Source organism: Crocodylus siamensis, chromosome 4 (assembly GCF_052110815.1).
Source record: "Crocodylus siamensis isolate JL-2025a chromosome 4, ASM5211081v1, whole genome shotgun sequence".
Classification (NCBI taxonomy): domain Eukaryota; kingdom Metazoa; phylum Chordata; order Crocodylia; family Crocodylidae; genus Crocodylus; species Crocodylus siamensis.
Genome location: NC_143398.1, coordinates 33,902,181 through 33,917,817, shown reverse-complemented (window position 1 = coordinate 33,917,817; position 15,637 = coordinate 33,902,181).

Below are 15,637 nucleotides of genomic sequence, written 5' to 3'. Positions count from 1 at the left end.
CTGCATATTTAAGTGGCACATAAAAATGCTATTATGCCAATGCACAGTAAAACAGCGCATTGCCCACTAAGCATCATCTAAAAAAAACATGCATGGGCACTACAGTGCATTAGAGCAGCCTAATGCCCATTAATTTATTACTTCACATTGGAAGTAATAAATTTGATGTGCATTAAGAAAAGCACATTAATGCACATGTAGACACATATGCAGCATACTGTAAAAAACATACCAGGAAACACTCTCTGCCCTAAAGATTTTCAGTGTAAACCAGTGATTGTCCACGAGGTTTCCATGGCACCTTGGGGTAATATGAAATCCCTTTAAGTCTATCACAGAGTGCTGCACAAAATAAGCACTGTTAGGTGTGCAAACATCTACACATGGTTCAAAAGATAAACACAGATTTCAAAAAAGGAATCCATAGTGTGAAAAGCATTTAGACTTGTTGTCTTTCTGAGTTCACTGCAGCTGAAGAATTGGTCTATGATTTGAGCAAGGAGCTGAAATTTTTTGATGGGTGCCTTGAGTTTAATGAGGGGTGACCTGAATCTAAAAAAGCTGAGAACTAGTGTTCTAAAGAGAAAAAGGTGAGAAGTGAAGCAGGGATACAGGGAGCTGAAATGACTCATACCAAGTCACATAGCAGGTCAGTGTTAGAGCAGACCATGCTACAATTTGTGCTACAGCACAAACTCAAAATTTTACCTAAATAATGCAAAAATTACCAAAGGATCATACATCCCCTAAGTGAACTGGCTAAAAGCAATATTAACGGTTTTGAAAGCAGCCCTCAGTCTGGGAATATGAAAGAATAGGAAGTGGTAAAGTTGATATCATATATAGCCCTTGTAAATTCCCTCTGCAAAATACTTACCAGGATGCTGTGGTTAGGTTCCTGTAAACTAGAGTCACATGCTGCTAGCTTTCCTTGATCTCTGTATAATGCATCACAACCTTTTTGTTAAATTTTCTCACCCCCTTCCTGGGGACAAGATTTGAATCTCTTACCCCCTCACAGGCTATGCATCCTAGCAGCTCTAGGACCCAGAACCAGTGGGGCCCTACAGCTGTACAAGTGTTTTGAACATATGCTTTCCAAGACCCTCAACTATGTGGGTACTCTTATTTTACAGTTTATTTCTTCAGAGATATGTGGAAGTGAAACAAAATATATACTGAGTCCATCTACTCATGCCATTAAGCCACGGTTATAAATTGAAGCACAGTTTACACTGGAGAAAGCTGCTTTCAGGTGCAGTGTTTACACATGAGCCTGAGACAACAACACTTTGAGCCAGGGCAGAGCAGCCCTAGACTGGCAAGGGGCCCGGGGTGGGGGGGATCGGGTCAACTCTGGGTTCTGAGTGGCAGCAATGGGTGGCAGAAGGACGGGCACAAGCGAGCTATAGTGTGGGGCAGGGCTGCAGGCAGCACCCTCATGCCCCAGACAGCTCCTTTTGTTGTTTGAATGTGTGTTTTGGTGTAGTAGTAAATTACTCTGCCATAGACAAAACTATCCTATAGCAAAGTTAATTCATTTACTCTGCCCTAATACCAGTGAATGTGACTGTGGCCAAGGTTCCCTCCAAGCTGTGTGTGTGAGCGGCTGTGCACAATTTAATGCCATGCTGTGCACTAACTTATTAATGCCGCACACCCACCTGGAGAGGAGCTGGGCTGTGATGCAGCAAGGTGAGGTGGGGGCTGGGGTCTGTTGTGGGCTCTGCTGGCACCAGGGAACTGCTCTGCTGGATTGGTGCCACTTCCCACCTTTCAACTGCTTTTACACTGCAGAGCTGGAGATGCACCTAACCCAGGGTGCACCTGTCCCATGCACCCACCTGCGCCTCCTTGTCTGGTACTACTCCCTGGTGGCTGTGGGGAGCAGCACATGCAGAGCTGGAGGAGGGACTAGGATGGGCAGCTGGGAGCAGCCATGTCGTTCTGCACCTTCTTTGACAGGGAGCACTACAGGAGCCACTTTGAGCTGGGTCCACTGAGGGGGCTGCCTGTAGAGCCCTGCTTCGCATAGGGGCTCAGGGCCCACAGGGTGCCCCTATGGGGGACCCACTGCCTATAGGTGCCCCTGACTGCTGTACAGACCCAGCTGCCCCTAGGGTGCCCCAGTTTCCCCTACAGGGGCCCCCACTGCCTAGAGGGTGTCCATGTTCCCTTAGAGGGGGCCCCTGTGCCCCCATGGGACCCTAACCCTAACCAACCAACTGTAACCTGGGGTCCTCTGACCCCCAGTTGTCTTTCCTACCTGGTGCAGGCTGGACTCGATGATCTTGTGTGGTCCTTTCCAGTCCTTACAATCTATGAACCAAATAGACAACATCCAGTGTCCATGCTCTCTTATAGGGGGCTCCTGTGCCCCCATGGAAGCCGCACTGCCTATAGGGTGTCCCTGCCCCTTGTGGGAACCCCAACCCTGAGAATAATGGTGAGGATTCATTACATGAGGATTTTAGTTTATTAGGCTTAGCATAGTCTGGATCCAGGCTTAGCAAAAGGGGGAAGCGGGACTGAAGCAGCATGCTCATGGACCGAAGTCTAACTTGTTAGAAGTCTGTGACACTTTACTGAAGAGATAAGTAATCAACTCTGAAGTAAAACGTACATGTAAATGCACCTGTGGAGACAGGCTTTGCAAGAGGGTTTAAAAACCCTGTTACCTTTAGTTACACACAAAAAAAGTCTGGATGCTCACCTTGCTGGGGTCATTTGACCCCAGCAGTCTTTCCTGCCCGAGTATAGACGGGCTGGACTTGATAATCTTGAGAGGTCCCTTCCAGCCCCTAACATCTATGAATCGATGCATCTATAAATCAAAGAAGTATACCCACCTGGACAAAAAATTCTCAGTGTCCTCACCACTCTGACAGACAAGGTTCTTTGGGTAAATTTGATATCTTTTACTAGAACAACTAAAATAGTTGGAAAAATTTGTCTTTGTGTCCTCAGACTGATAAAGGATATTTTTATCTAACGGCTTGCAAAGAAGAATTCTACCAACTATTTTAGTTGGTCTAATAACAGATCCTGAATTTACCTAAAGAACCTTGTCTGATTATGTCCTTAGACCAAAACAGCTATAACCTATACACTTCAAAATTCTGAAGCATTTATTGGGCACTGAGTGGACCAGTTCCTTCTCTTGCAGCTTATGGCTTCTCTAAATCAAGGGATCAGAGGCTCAAAACTTTTCTCCTGCACATCAGAAACAGTGGCTGACATACAGTGTCAAGAACTTTTTTTGGTCTTCACTCTACCTAGTTTTATTTCTCTGAAAGTGTGTCTTCATGTGTATTAACATGCTTCAGTTAATGTGTATTAAATCTAACACCTCCATTATGAGGTACTAGGAAAAGGCACCTTAGCCTGTCTTAATGCACATTAACTAAAGAGCATGGAGCTCCTATACATGTGCAGAGAAGCTGCTTTGATGCACTGTAATTAGAGCTTGTTGGAACAGTCTCGATGAATTAATTACCATGCTCATAATTACCATGCTCCAGCAGACTCCAGCATCATGTGTATCAACATCCTTACACTGACAATTGGTAGTAGGCTTCTTTAAACTAAAGCTTGTTCATCAAGCTTTAATTCAAAGCATTCCACCACCATTTTTTCAGTACGGCGACACTGATACAAGTGATACTCTAGGCACTTCAATTAGTGCAGCTCTTGGAGCCACACTAAATAAAGATCCTCCGCCTCCTGGAGCACAGCTATAAATGCCTTTTTTAAGTGACACTTAATACACATTAACCTATTTTAATGCACATTAAATAAAAAGCACTTATTATAGTGGCACTTTAATGCATATTAAAATAGGCTAACACATGAATCATGTGTGCCCCCAGAAGCTGGGGAGGCAGGGTAACTGCCCTCAGGCAGTGGTGGCAGTGCCGGCCACAGCGGCATGGTGGCAGTGAGTGGGGACTGCCATCAGGTGGCCGTAGTGATGTTGGTGGCGAGTGTGGGCTGGGCAGGGACTGCCTGCAGGCAGCCGCAGCAGTATCAGTGGCTAGGTGGGGTGACAAGCAGCAGAAGGTGAGTGTAGACTGCCCACAGCCACTGGCGGCCACATCAGCAGAAGGGTGGGGGGTGGTGACTGCCCACAGAAGCTGGTGGTGACTTTGGCCATAGCCAATCTCAGGGGCAGTACATGTCCCCCTCTGCCCCCCATGCATTGCCCATGAGCTAATGTGCTTTAAAGCGCAGGTGTAGACATGCCATGAATCACCTGAATGTATACCTCCCAGCTTAACACCTGGTTTTTCTGTTCTGTTACTGGGAAATTTTGTTTGTTTAAATATGATCCCTTGCCAAGAACCTGGAGATGATTATTTCCATGAGTTTTCATATACTAGTTTGCTCTCCATTGGTAAGATCTAGTCAAACACTGATAGACCTTAGTACAACAATGAAGCATAATACAGTAAGAGATAGCAATAAAACATAAGAATGCAAACAGCTCATGACATCACAAAGACCTGGTCAGGTCTTTAGGATTACACTCTGTTTTGGAAGGACAGGGTTGGAAGAAAAGGTTATGTATTGATGTCTTGCATGTCAAAAACACATACACTTGTTGCCCGGTTCAGGAGGAAGAAGATTGCAAAGCAGAATGCATTTGGGTGAAGATGAAAGGTGAAAGATGAAGCACTACTATAATGGTGGGTATTTATTTAAGCTCACTGAATCAAAAGGAGGAGGTGGATGAGGCATTCTTCAAGCGGTTAACAAATATAGACAACAGCTATGGCATCCCCCCCCTCACCCACCACCACCACCACCACTCCCAGAGCATGTGTATAAATACCTCAAAATACCCTAAGGAAAAATACCAGAAACTAGCAAAAATGTTCAGGGACAAAATCAAGAAGACAAAGATAAAGAATGAGCTTCACCTGGCACCGGGTGTGGGCTGTGCCCAGCGCCAGTCCCAGGTAGCAGCAGCAGCCTCCTGTCATCCAGCGCAAATCTGGGGGATCGCACCCTCAGGCAGACTTCATCATCTCAGGTATCAGCATCCCAATGCTTACAAATGGTGATGGGACACTTTAACTAAAGCTTGTCTAACAAGCATTAATTAAACTGGCCCTGCCACCATTTTTAAGCATGAGGACACTGATACACAAGACTCTCTGAGCACATAGTTAGGCTTTCAGAGCTCCTCTACTTAAAGCATCCCCCCGCTCACCCACCACCACCACCACCACTCCCAGAGCATGTGTATAAATACCTCAAAATACCCTAAGGAAAAATACCAGAAACTAGCAAAAATGTTCAGGGACAAAATCAAGAAGACAAAGATAAAGAATGAGCTTCACCTGGCACCGGGTGTGGGCTGTGCCCAGCGCCAGTCCCAGGTAGCAGCAGCAGCCTCCTGTCATCCAGCGCAAATCTGGGGGATCGCACCCTCAGGCAGACTTCATCATCTCAGGTATCAGCGTCCCAATGCTTACAAATGGTGATGGGACACTTTAACTAAAGCTTGTCTAACAAGCATTAATTAAACTGGCCCTGCCACCATTTTTAAGCATGAGGACACTGATACACAAGACTCTCTGAGCACATAGTTAGGCTTTCAGAGCTCCTCTACTTAAAGCATCCCCCCGCTCACCCACCACCACCACCACCACTCCCAGAGCATGTGTATAAATACCTCAAAATACCCTAAGGAAAAATACCAGAAACTAGCAAAAATGTTCAGGGACAAAATCAAGAAGACAAAGATAAAGAATGAGCTTCACCTGGTGAGAGGTTAAGGACAACAGAAGAGGTGTTATAAGTACATTGGACAGAAAAGAAGTACTAAGGAAGCTGTGAGCCCACTGTTAACAAGCCAGGGAGAACTCTTTACAGAAGATACAAGAGAGTAGAGCTACTCAACAGCTATTTTGTCTCAGTCTTCACAAAAAAAAAAAAAAAAAGGCTGCAGCCCTTGAATAAGGGAGGGGACAAGCTAAAGGAGAGATAACAAAAGAGATGGTCAGAGAGTTGTTTATGGGTCTAAATGGATTCAAGTCAACAAGACCTGATGAACATCATCCCATGGTACTAAAAGAACAGTTAGAGAAGATCTCAAAGGCCTCAGCAATGATCTTCCTGAAATTGTGAGAGACAGCATAGGTACCAGAGGATGGGAATAGGGTCAAGATAGTATCCCTCTTTTAAAAAGGTAAAAAGGAGGACCTGGAGAATTACAGAATGGTTAGCCTCACATCAATACCTGGTCAGTTCCTGATCCATAACCTAATGAAGACCAGGTGCAAGCATCTGGAGGAGGAAAGGCTGATCAGAAGGAGCCTTGGATTTATGAAAAATGAATCATATCAAACAGATATGATCTCTTTCTTTGACAAAGTAACTGCTTGGGTGGATTAAGAGAATGCTGTGGATATAGTGTACCTGTATTTCAGCAAGGCTTTTGACAGGGTCCCATATGACTTTCCGATTAACAAATTGGAGAAATTGGGGCTGGACAAAACTACTACAAGGTGGATAGATAGCTGGCTCAATAGCTATAAGCAAAGTGTGTCTGTGTCAGAATGGCAGGAGATTTCAAATGGAGTTCCACAGGGGTTTGTCCTGGGCCTGGTGCTGTTTAATGTGTTTATTAATAATTCTGATGGATCTCAACAGATTCAAAATCCAGGAGAGAGCTAAGAGGATGAAGTTCAGCATGGACAAATGCAAGGTGCTACACCTCAGGAAGAATAATCAGAAACACAAATAAAAAATATATTACACCTGGATAGATGGCAGCACTATAGAGGAGGATTTTTGATTTTTGGTAGACCACAGACTCAAGTCTGAAGTATGATGCAGCTGCATAAGAGGCAAATGTGGTTTACTGATACATCTATAGAAGCATTAGGTGCATGACCATAGGAGGTGATATTGTCCCTGCTTCATACTAGTTAGGCCTCTTCTAGAGTACTATGTGCAGTTCTGGGTCTATATTTTAAAAAAGGAAGTTAGAGAGGATCCAGAGATGGGCAACCAAGATCATAAAGGTTTGAAAAGCAAGTCTTAGGAGCTAAAGGAGCTAGGTGTATTCAACTTGAGGAAAAGATGCTGAAAAGGGGACATGATAACATGAAGGGTTGCCATAAATAAGAGGGAAAGCACCTTTTCTTTCTTGCTGCAGAGAGGAGAACACAGAGAAATGGCTTGAAGTTTCAATAAAGTAAGTTTAGAATAGATCTCTAGAAACAAGTCTTCACTGTTAAAATGGTGAGGCTATGTTTGGAGAACCAGTAGTTGGGGATGATCTAGTCATAGCTGCACCTATGTTCTACTCTGTGTATTACTCATGCATCTGGACTTTGCTGATTGCCCCCCTCCCCACCCCCGCTTTCTGATACATGTGCCTGGGTGTTTTTAAGCCTCTCTCAGGGGATTTTGACTGGAGTGTGACAGCTCCTGCTGGGATCAAAGCCTGAATTCCTAACTAGAGGATCTTTCTCCTTTGCTCAGGGTCAGATCACAATATTTGCAGTCAGGAAAGAATTTTATCCCATGGTCTCATTGGTAGAGTTTATGGTGGGGGAGGGTCATCTTCTTCTGTAGTGGGCATGAGGGGTTGTGGGGGAAGGGGTGGCCCTGTACCCAGGATATATTGAGTGTATATTGACAACCTTCTTAAGAATCAGGACATTGGCTGCCATGGTTCCTTTGCTTTACCTGTGGCAGTTTAGAGTGTTAAGTCTATGGTGCATCAGGGTTGACAGTGGTCTTATGTAGCATTTACATTATTCATTCTATAGGATGCTTTCGATAGGTGTGATCCTGACTCAGGTAGGGGGTTCAACTAGATGAGCTCCTTTCCAGTCCTATTTCTCCATGATTCTGTGAAATCAAACTTCAGTTAATACATTATATATAAATTGTTCAGAGATTCTGCACCTGACTTCCAAGACTTTAGGATTTTCTTGATTATCATTTCCTAACATATACATACAGGTTCATAATATATATGTGTTTTCTATGTGCATACATAGACATAGACACACAGACACAGCCAGATATATGCAGGCATATATGCATTCATCTGTGTATGTATATATAGATGTGCATACAATGTATTTGATTGAAATAAACCTTTAACATTCATCATTGTCATTACCACAGCCAGAAAAAGCTCAATACATTTAGTTAAAACCAATTAAATGTCCCAGATAATGTACAATCTGACAGACAGATCTAGTAATGATATTGTATGATTTAAAATGCGCAAAAACAATATAAAACAAAACAAAGCAACCCCCCTCCTCCCACAAAATCTTCTTTCAAAACCCTTTGTGCCTCACACTTGGGTGGTCAGTGTTGACATTGAGTCTTTTGGCAGTTGTAGAATTGGTGGGGAATTCACTAATATATGGCAATTTGGGCAGCAGCACTACAAGATGATGGAGTTCAGGATCCTGAGGGAAGGAAGGATGGAGAGCAGCCAAGTAAAGAATCTGGACTTCAGAAAAGCAGACTTCAACTCACTCAGGGAACTCATGGGTAGGATTCCTTTGGAAGCAGGTCTGACGGGGAGAGGAGTCCAGGAGAGCTAGTCATACTCTAAAGAAGCCTTACTGAAAGTGCAGTAACCATTCCCACATGCAGGAAGATTAGCGAGTATTGCAGAAGACTAGGTTGGCTTAGCAGGGAACTCTTTAGTAAACTAAATCACAAAAAGAAAGCTTGTGTGAGAGGTGGAAACTTGGACAAACAACTACGGAGGAATATAAGAGTATTGCTCGGGAAAGCAGTGATGAAGTCAGGAAGGCCAAAGCACAATTGGAGTTGCAGCTAGCAAGGAATGTAAAGGGTAACAAAAAGTGTTTTTACAAGTGTCAGTAACAAGAAGAAAATCAGGCAAAGTGTAGGTTCCTTACTGAATGGGGAAGGCAACTTAGTAACAGAGGTTGCAGAAAAGGCTGAAGTACTCAATGCCTGTTTTACCTTCCCAGGCAAGGTCATCTCCCAGATTACTGTATTTGGCATCACAGTTAGGTGAGGAGGTGAGCAGCTAACAGCAGTGAAAGAACAGGTTAGGGACTATTTAGAAAAACTGGATATTTACAAGTCCATGAGGCCAGATGGGATGTAGTGGAGGGTGCTAAGGTTGTTGGCTAATGTGATTGCAGAGCTGCTGGCAATCATCTTTGAAAACACATGGCAATCAGGAGAGATCCCAGGTGATTGGAAAAGGGTAAACACAGTGCCCATTTTTAAGAAAGGGAAAAAAGGAAAATCCAGGGAACTACAGAGCAGTCAGCCCCATCTCAGTCCCTGAAAAAAGTCATGGAGCAGATCCTCAAGGAATCAGTTTCTAAGCACTTGGTGGAGAGAAGGTGATTAGGAACAGTCAGCGTGGATTCACCAAGGGCAAGTCATGCCAAACCAACCTGAATGCCTTCTATGATGAGATGACTGGCTCTGAGGATGCAGGAAGACTAGTGGATGTGCAATACCTTGATTTTATCAAGGCTTTTGGTACCATCTCCTACAGCATTTTCACAGGCAAGCTAAGGAAATATGGGCTGGATCAATGGACTGTAAGGTGGATAGAAAAAACTGACTGGAGCATCAGGCTCAGAGAATAGTAATCAATTGCTCAATGTCTAGTTGTCAGCCAGTAACATGTGAAGTGCCACAGGGGTCATTCCTCAGGCTGGCTTTATTCAATGTCTTCATCAACAACCTGGAAGATGGCATACAGTGAACCCTCAGCAAGTTTGCAGAAGACACCAACATAGTGGGGGCGGGGGTGTAGTAGATACACTGGAGGATAGGGCTAGGATGCAAAGTCACCTAGACAAATTGCAGGATTGGGCTGAAATGAATCCCAGGAGGTTAAACAAGGATAAGTGTAAAGTCCTGCACTTAGGACCAAACAGATCCATGCACCAGTATAGGCTGGGGGCTGACTGGCTGTGCAGCAGCTCTGCAGGAAATGACCTGAGAGTTACAGTGGACAATAAGCTGGATATGAGCCAATAGTGTGTCCCTGTTGCAAATAAGACTAATGGCTTACTGGGTTGCATTGGTGGAAGTGTTGCCAAGAGATCAAGGGAAGTGATTATTCCCCTCTATTCAGCACTGGTGAGACCACATCTGGAGTACTGTGTTCAGATTGGAACTCCGGGCTACAGAAAGGATGTGGATAAATTGGAGAGAGTCCAGTGGAGGGCAACAGAAATGGTGAGAGGGGTGGGGCACTTGATTTATGAGGAGAAGCAGAGGGAACTGGGCTTCTTTAGTTGAGAAAAGAGAAGACTGAGAGGGGATGTAATAGCAGGCTTCAATTACCTGAAGGGGGTGTTGAAAAAGGATGGAGCTAGACTGCTCTCAGTGGTGGCAGATGACAGAACAAGGAACAATGGTCTCAAGTTGCCGCAAAGGAAGTTTAGTTTAGATGTTAGGAAGAATTTTCTTTCTAGTAAAACACTGGAAAAGATTACCCAGAGAAGTGGTAGAATCTCCATCCTTGGAGGTTTTTAAGACCCAGTTAGATAAAGCTTTGGCTGGGATCATTTAGTTGGGGATGTTCCTGCTTTGTGCAGAGGAGTGTATTAGATGATCTCCTGAGGTCCCTTCCATCCCTAATTTCTTATGATTCTATATGAAGAGAAAAAAGAATGTCTAATTTTATTGATCCTTGTAATCAGTCAGTCATAGTGCACTTTAAACTGGGTCAAACCATCTAGCCTTCAGTAAAGTATTGATACGGTTCTGGATTCAAATTATTAGTTAACTGGGGAAAATGGGATTAGTATAAGAACTATACAGTGGGTAAGGAACTGACTAAACCTGATATTACAATGATTACTACAAAGAGAATTACTAGGCTGGAAAGTGCCTACCAAGAGTTCTTCGAGGCTTGTCTTATCCTGTAAATATTTCGTTAATGACTTTGATACAAAAATAAAAACTACAGTAATAAATTTACTGATGACACCAAGCTGGAACTGTAATAATAAACTAAGGTAACTAAGATGTTATATGGGAAGCATTGTATAATACTATACTGGAATAGAAGAAATGGCATAGAATATTAGACATAGGATAAATTAGAAATAGGAAAAAGGATATCCAGAGGTAAAAAAAACCCCAAACCCCTATAGAAAATAAATAAATAAAGCAACACATGCTTATCCAATGTGTGCTGCTGAAAAGCGGAGCCAGGCCACCTGGAGCTGTGCTTTGCTGCCAGTCAGGCTCCATACAACAGAATTGCTGCAGCTGCAGGATCAGGAGGCCCCCAGGGCCCCAATTCAGGCTTCTGGGGCCAGCCCAGTACTGGCTCCAGCCTCCCCTACCCCATCCAGGGCAGCTTGCCATGCGTCAAAGCACATGTGGTATGGGCATTCCCTGGGAACAAGTAGGGCAGCACAAGGTACACTGCCACTAGTTGTCCCCAGTGAACCAAACATCCAACCATGTCTGTGTGAACCCTATGAGACCATGAAAAAAGACAAATGTAATTTTAAAATGTAGGACATAAGTATTTCCAAAAGAGATAGGAACACACTAATGACATTATATAGGGCATTGATAACGCCTCATACAGAATGCAAGGTGTAGTTCTGATCACTCATGCTTAGAAAAGATTAATTCATACTACAATAGGTAAAAAGAAAGGCTACTAGAATGATAAGGGGAATGGAAAGGCTATTGAGAAAGGAGACAAAGGGTACTTATATAAGTTACAGAAGGGCATCTTGATCACATCATAACTTTCTGCACGCTACACAAAGCACTTAAGGTTACAGTGTCACTGAAATTAACAGTCTTTTGGTGTTTGATGGGGGCTGGTTGCCTCCATGTACTGGCTGAGGCCAAGAGGTCAGGGATTACATAACCTGCTGTGGAAGCTGGCCAGTCCAATTGCTGCCCAGATGGTGTAACCTGCCCCTGCCTGCTAGGAAACAGCTGTATGGCTGCAAAGACTCATTCCCCCAATCAGGAAAATGTTCCCAGTGCCCCATGGCACTGGTGGGAGGGGCCCAGTCCCTAAGCACCCCCCCATGAGCCCCTCACACCAGGAAATGAGTGCCAGCTCTCTGAGCCAGCTGTTTCTGAGTGGGCACAGGAGTAGATGTGCTCCCCCCTCCATTCTTCACTGCACAGGGAGTAGACTCTATCTCCTTCCTGTGGCAGACCAGGGGCATGTCACTTAACCTTTACAGGGAACTGTATACAAGTTCCTTAAGGTGCTCTGGTTTAAAGTGCCTTAATTTACTATCTTTCAGGGGTATAGGTTGTAGCTGTGTTGGTCTAAGGACATAGGCAGATAAGGTTCTTTGGGTAAATCTGATATCTTTTATTAGACAAACTCAAATAGTTGGAAAAACTCTTCTTTGCAAGTTTTTGGGTATAAATACCTTTCATCCAGCAGAGGAAATACCTACAGTTGGTGTGTGATCTTCCTGGGTGCAATAAACAATAAAGAAGCCAGAGACTGGTATGCATGCAAGAAAGCAAGGCAGTGAAGATATGAATTGAGAAGTCAGTGCATGAGAGACAGGCTGGGGGGAGTGGAGGAGAGGGGAATGAATGTAACTGAGAAATAGTGTAACTGAGAAATAGTGGAGAGGTACCTGGGGAGTCAGATGTTAGGCAAGTTATGATGTGTCATAAATATAATATTAATATTTAGTTCATGATTTTTTGTATCCAGTAGGTTGATGAAGTCAAGTTTGTAATCTCTCTGTGAAAGGTGTTTTATAAATTCCCTTTGAGGATTAGAACTGACCAACTGGAAAGAGAGTGGTTTTCTAGTGAGAAATGTTCCCCCACAGGTAGTTGGGTGTTCTTGTCTTTGATAGATTTTAAGTGTGCGTTCATTCTGGTACGTAGATGTTGTTTGGTCTCTCCTACTTATTTTCCATCAGGGCATTTTGTGCATTGGATGAAATATATTACATTTCTGGAGGTGGAGTTCTAAGATCCAGGAATGCTGATGGTTCTTTCATGGGGTGTAGAATTGTTGGGGTGGTGAAGATATGTTGGCAGGTTTTACATTTCTTGTCATGACATGGTCTGAATCTATTTAGTCTGTTTTGGGCTGTAGGAAGTTTGCTTCTGGTCATGGGCGACTAGTGCCTTCTTAGTCAGGGGGGCATGAGCCGCCCCCCATGACAAGTCCTGCTGACCAGGGGGTGTACCCCATGGGCTATCCTGTGGATGGTGCGGTCCCCCTGAGGGTGATCCTGAGGACCTGGGGGGGAGGGGTTCCACCATGGGCAATCCTGTGGGGGAGGTATGGCTGTCCTGAGGCCTTGGCAGGGGGCCGCCATTGTTGGTGCAAGTACTGCTCCTACTCCTAGGCATTCTCTGCCTGCCATGCCTCCTCCTTCCAGGCCTTGCAGAAGAGCTCCTTCAGGGCCTCATAGATGTTATGCAGCACACAGGCTACAATGATGATCCAGGAGAGGTTCTTCTTGGTGAACTTGAGGTGGGTGGTGAGGGAGGAGTAGCATCCCTAGAGACTGCCAAAGGAACACTCCACCAGGGTGAAGGTCTGGCCATCATACTGCAGGCTGGGAGGCATGGCCAACTTCAGCAGGATGAGGGCTAGGTGGGTGCCTGCAGGAACAGGCAGCTGCATAGTGGTACCTTGCTCTTCCAGGTGGGGCTGGAGCTACTCAAGAAGGTCCCAGAATCTGGTTCAGGTCATTCAGAAAGCCTCCAGACACTGCTCATGATCACAGGTGTGTTAGATGACCTGCAGCCACCAGTTCTGCCTTGCTCCTCAGGCTCGGAGATGGTGGGGCTGGAGGCCCAGGAAGGTGACAGTGAACCCAGTGATTGCATCCAGAAGCCCCTTGCCAGGGTCCATGCTGGTCGAAGCTTCATGTCGGTGGCTCCAGAACAGTGAATTGTGGCTATGTGGTTGCTGTGTTGGGGGGGAGCCAGGAGGAGTGAGACAGCTGTGGGCCAAGTGGCAGTCAGCAAAGCAGACTGGCAGAGCCAATGCAGCAGTCAGCAGGAGCCCATTGCACTGGTCATCACTCTCAGAGGAAGGGGCTGAAATAAGCATAGCATGGGGAGGCAGAGTAGGCAAGGAAAGATCTGCCATGTGCTGCCCCTGCACTGTGCATGCTGCTCCAGCACAGGGAAGTGGCTGGCCAGGGAGCAGAGAGTGGGGCTGACTTTTGAAGAGGCTTGCCATCTGCTGGAAGCTGCAGCTGGAGCCTGGTGGTGGCAGGGGTCCATTGCAGGGTTGCAGGAAGTTTGGTGCTATACACAGCAAATCTGTTGCCTAGTCTCTGCATGTGTAGACAACTACCTGAGAGTGCTGAATTTGCAGAAGTTTACTCCCGAGTAAATTGAGTCCACTTCAAATGCATGTGCAGACACGTCCTGTAAACCTGTATTTTGGTACTTTTGGTGAAGACCATATGGGTGGATCTGGAGAGGGTTTGGTTTGACAGTTACACCCTCCTTTTGAACCACTCGGCAGGAGCAGAAGTTGGGTAAGAATTCCACCCCCTCCCTTCCCCTTCACGCTCAACAGCATCTCCCCTCCCTCCCCCCCAACACTCTGTTCCCCTCCCCTTTCCTTTCTCCATGATTCCTCCTCACTGTCCTTGTCCCTTCTGTCCCCACCTGCCCTGGGCATGGGCAGGGGAATTTCATAGCTGCTTCTTCTCTACTTTAAACAGGCTTTATGGGAAGCCAGGTTCAGCATCCCACTGCTGCTGTCCCTGGCTGGGCCCAGGTCCCCTCAAGCTCTCCCAAACCTGTCCCCGGGTCATCCAAGGGCAACAGCAGAGGTGGGTAGATTATGGGGAAATGAAAAGGGGAGAGGTCGGATTTTTACTAGATTCAGAAACTTTAAGAAATCCCTGGTTGCTGCTGTCAAGCATGATCTGCCTACCCCGGTAGGGGGAAGTAATATTGGTCACTGCTATTGCACTCCTCTTTACAAAATCCTGGATCCACCTATGCCATATACTGAATTTGCTATACTTTGTGTGTGGGTGTGAGTGTGTGGGTGGTGGGGGGACAGCATCTACCTTCTTTAAAGTAAAAGAATTTGCTAGCAAAAGTGAAAACATCTATCTCACACACTTAGTTCACATAGACAAAGAGACCTTCCACCATTTGTAAATGTCAAACCATCTGTTATAATGAAGCAAATAATTTATAAATGCCAAAAGCATTGAAGTTTATATCAGAACTTTCCTAGAGGACTGCTCAGATGTCGGACTTCTTTATCTTTTGGGATTTGTTGTTTTTCCTTAAGCCATTCTGTATAATATAATTAATAGTAATTAGTACTGTTACATTCTAGTGATAACTTCCCATTATTACTTAGGGTCAAGATATGCAAAGCATAGATACTATTTGTGTTAATGGCATTGTTTCAGGCTTCACTTGTAATTAAACTTGAAGCAGGATCTGAAAATGTTTACAATGATTACAATAATATTTGACCTAGAGTTTCAGTTTATGTAGACTTTCAAATGAAACCCTATTTCCTTGAGATTTAATTATAACATTCATGCATATTTATATCTATGTGTCTAAACATATTCATGCAAAATAATCCATTGAGATATAAAGTATTATCTCCTTTATGAAGACACCTTTTTGCAGCACAAGCAGCAGCTGCTAGCAG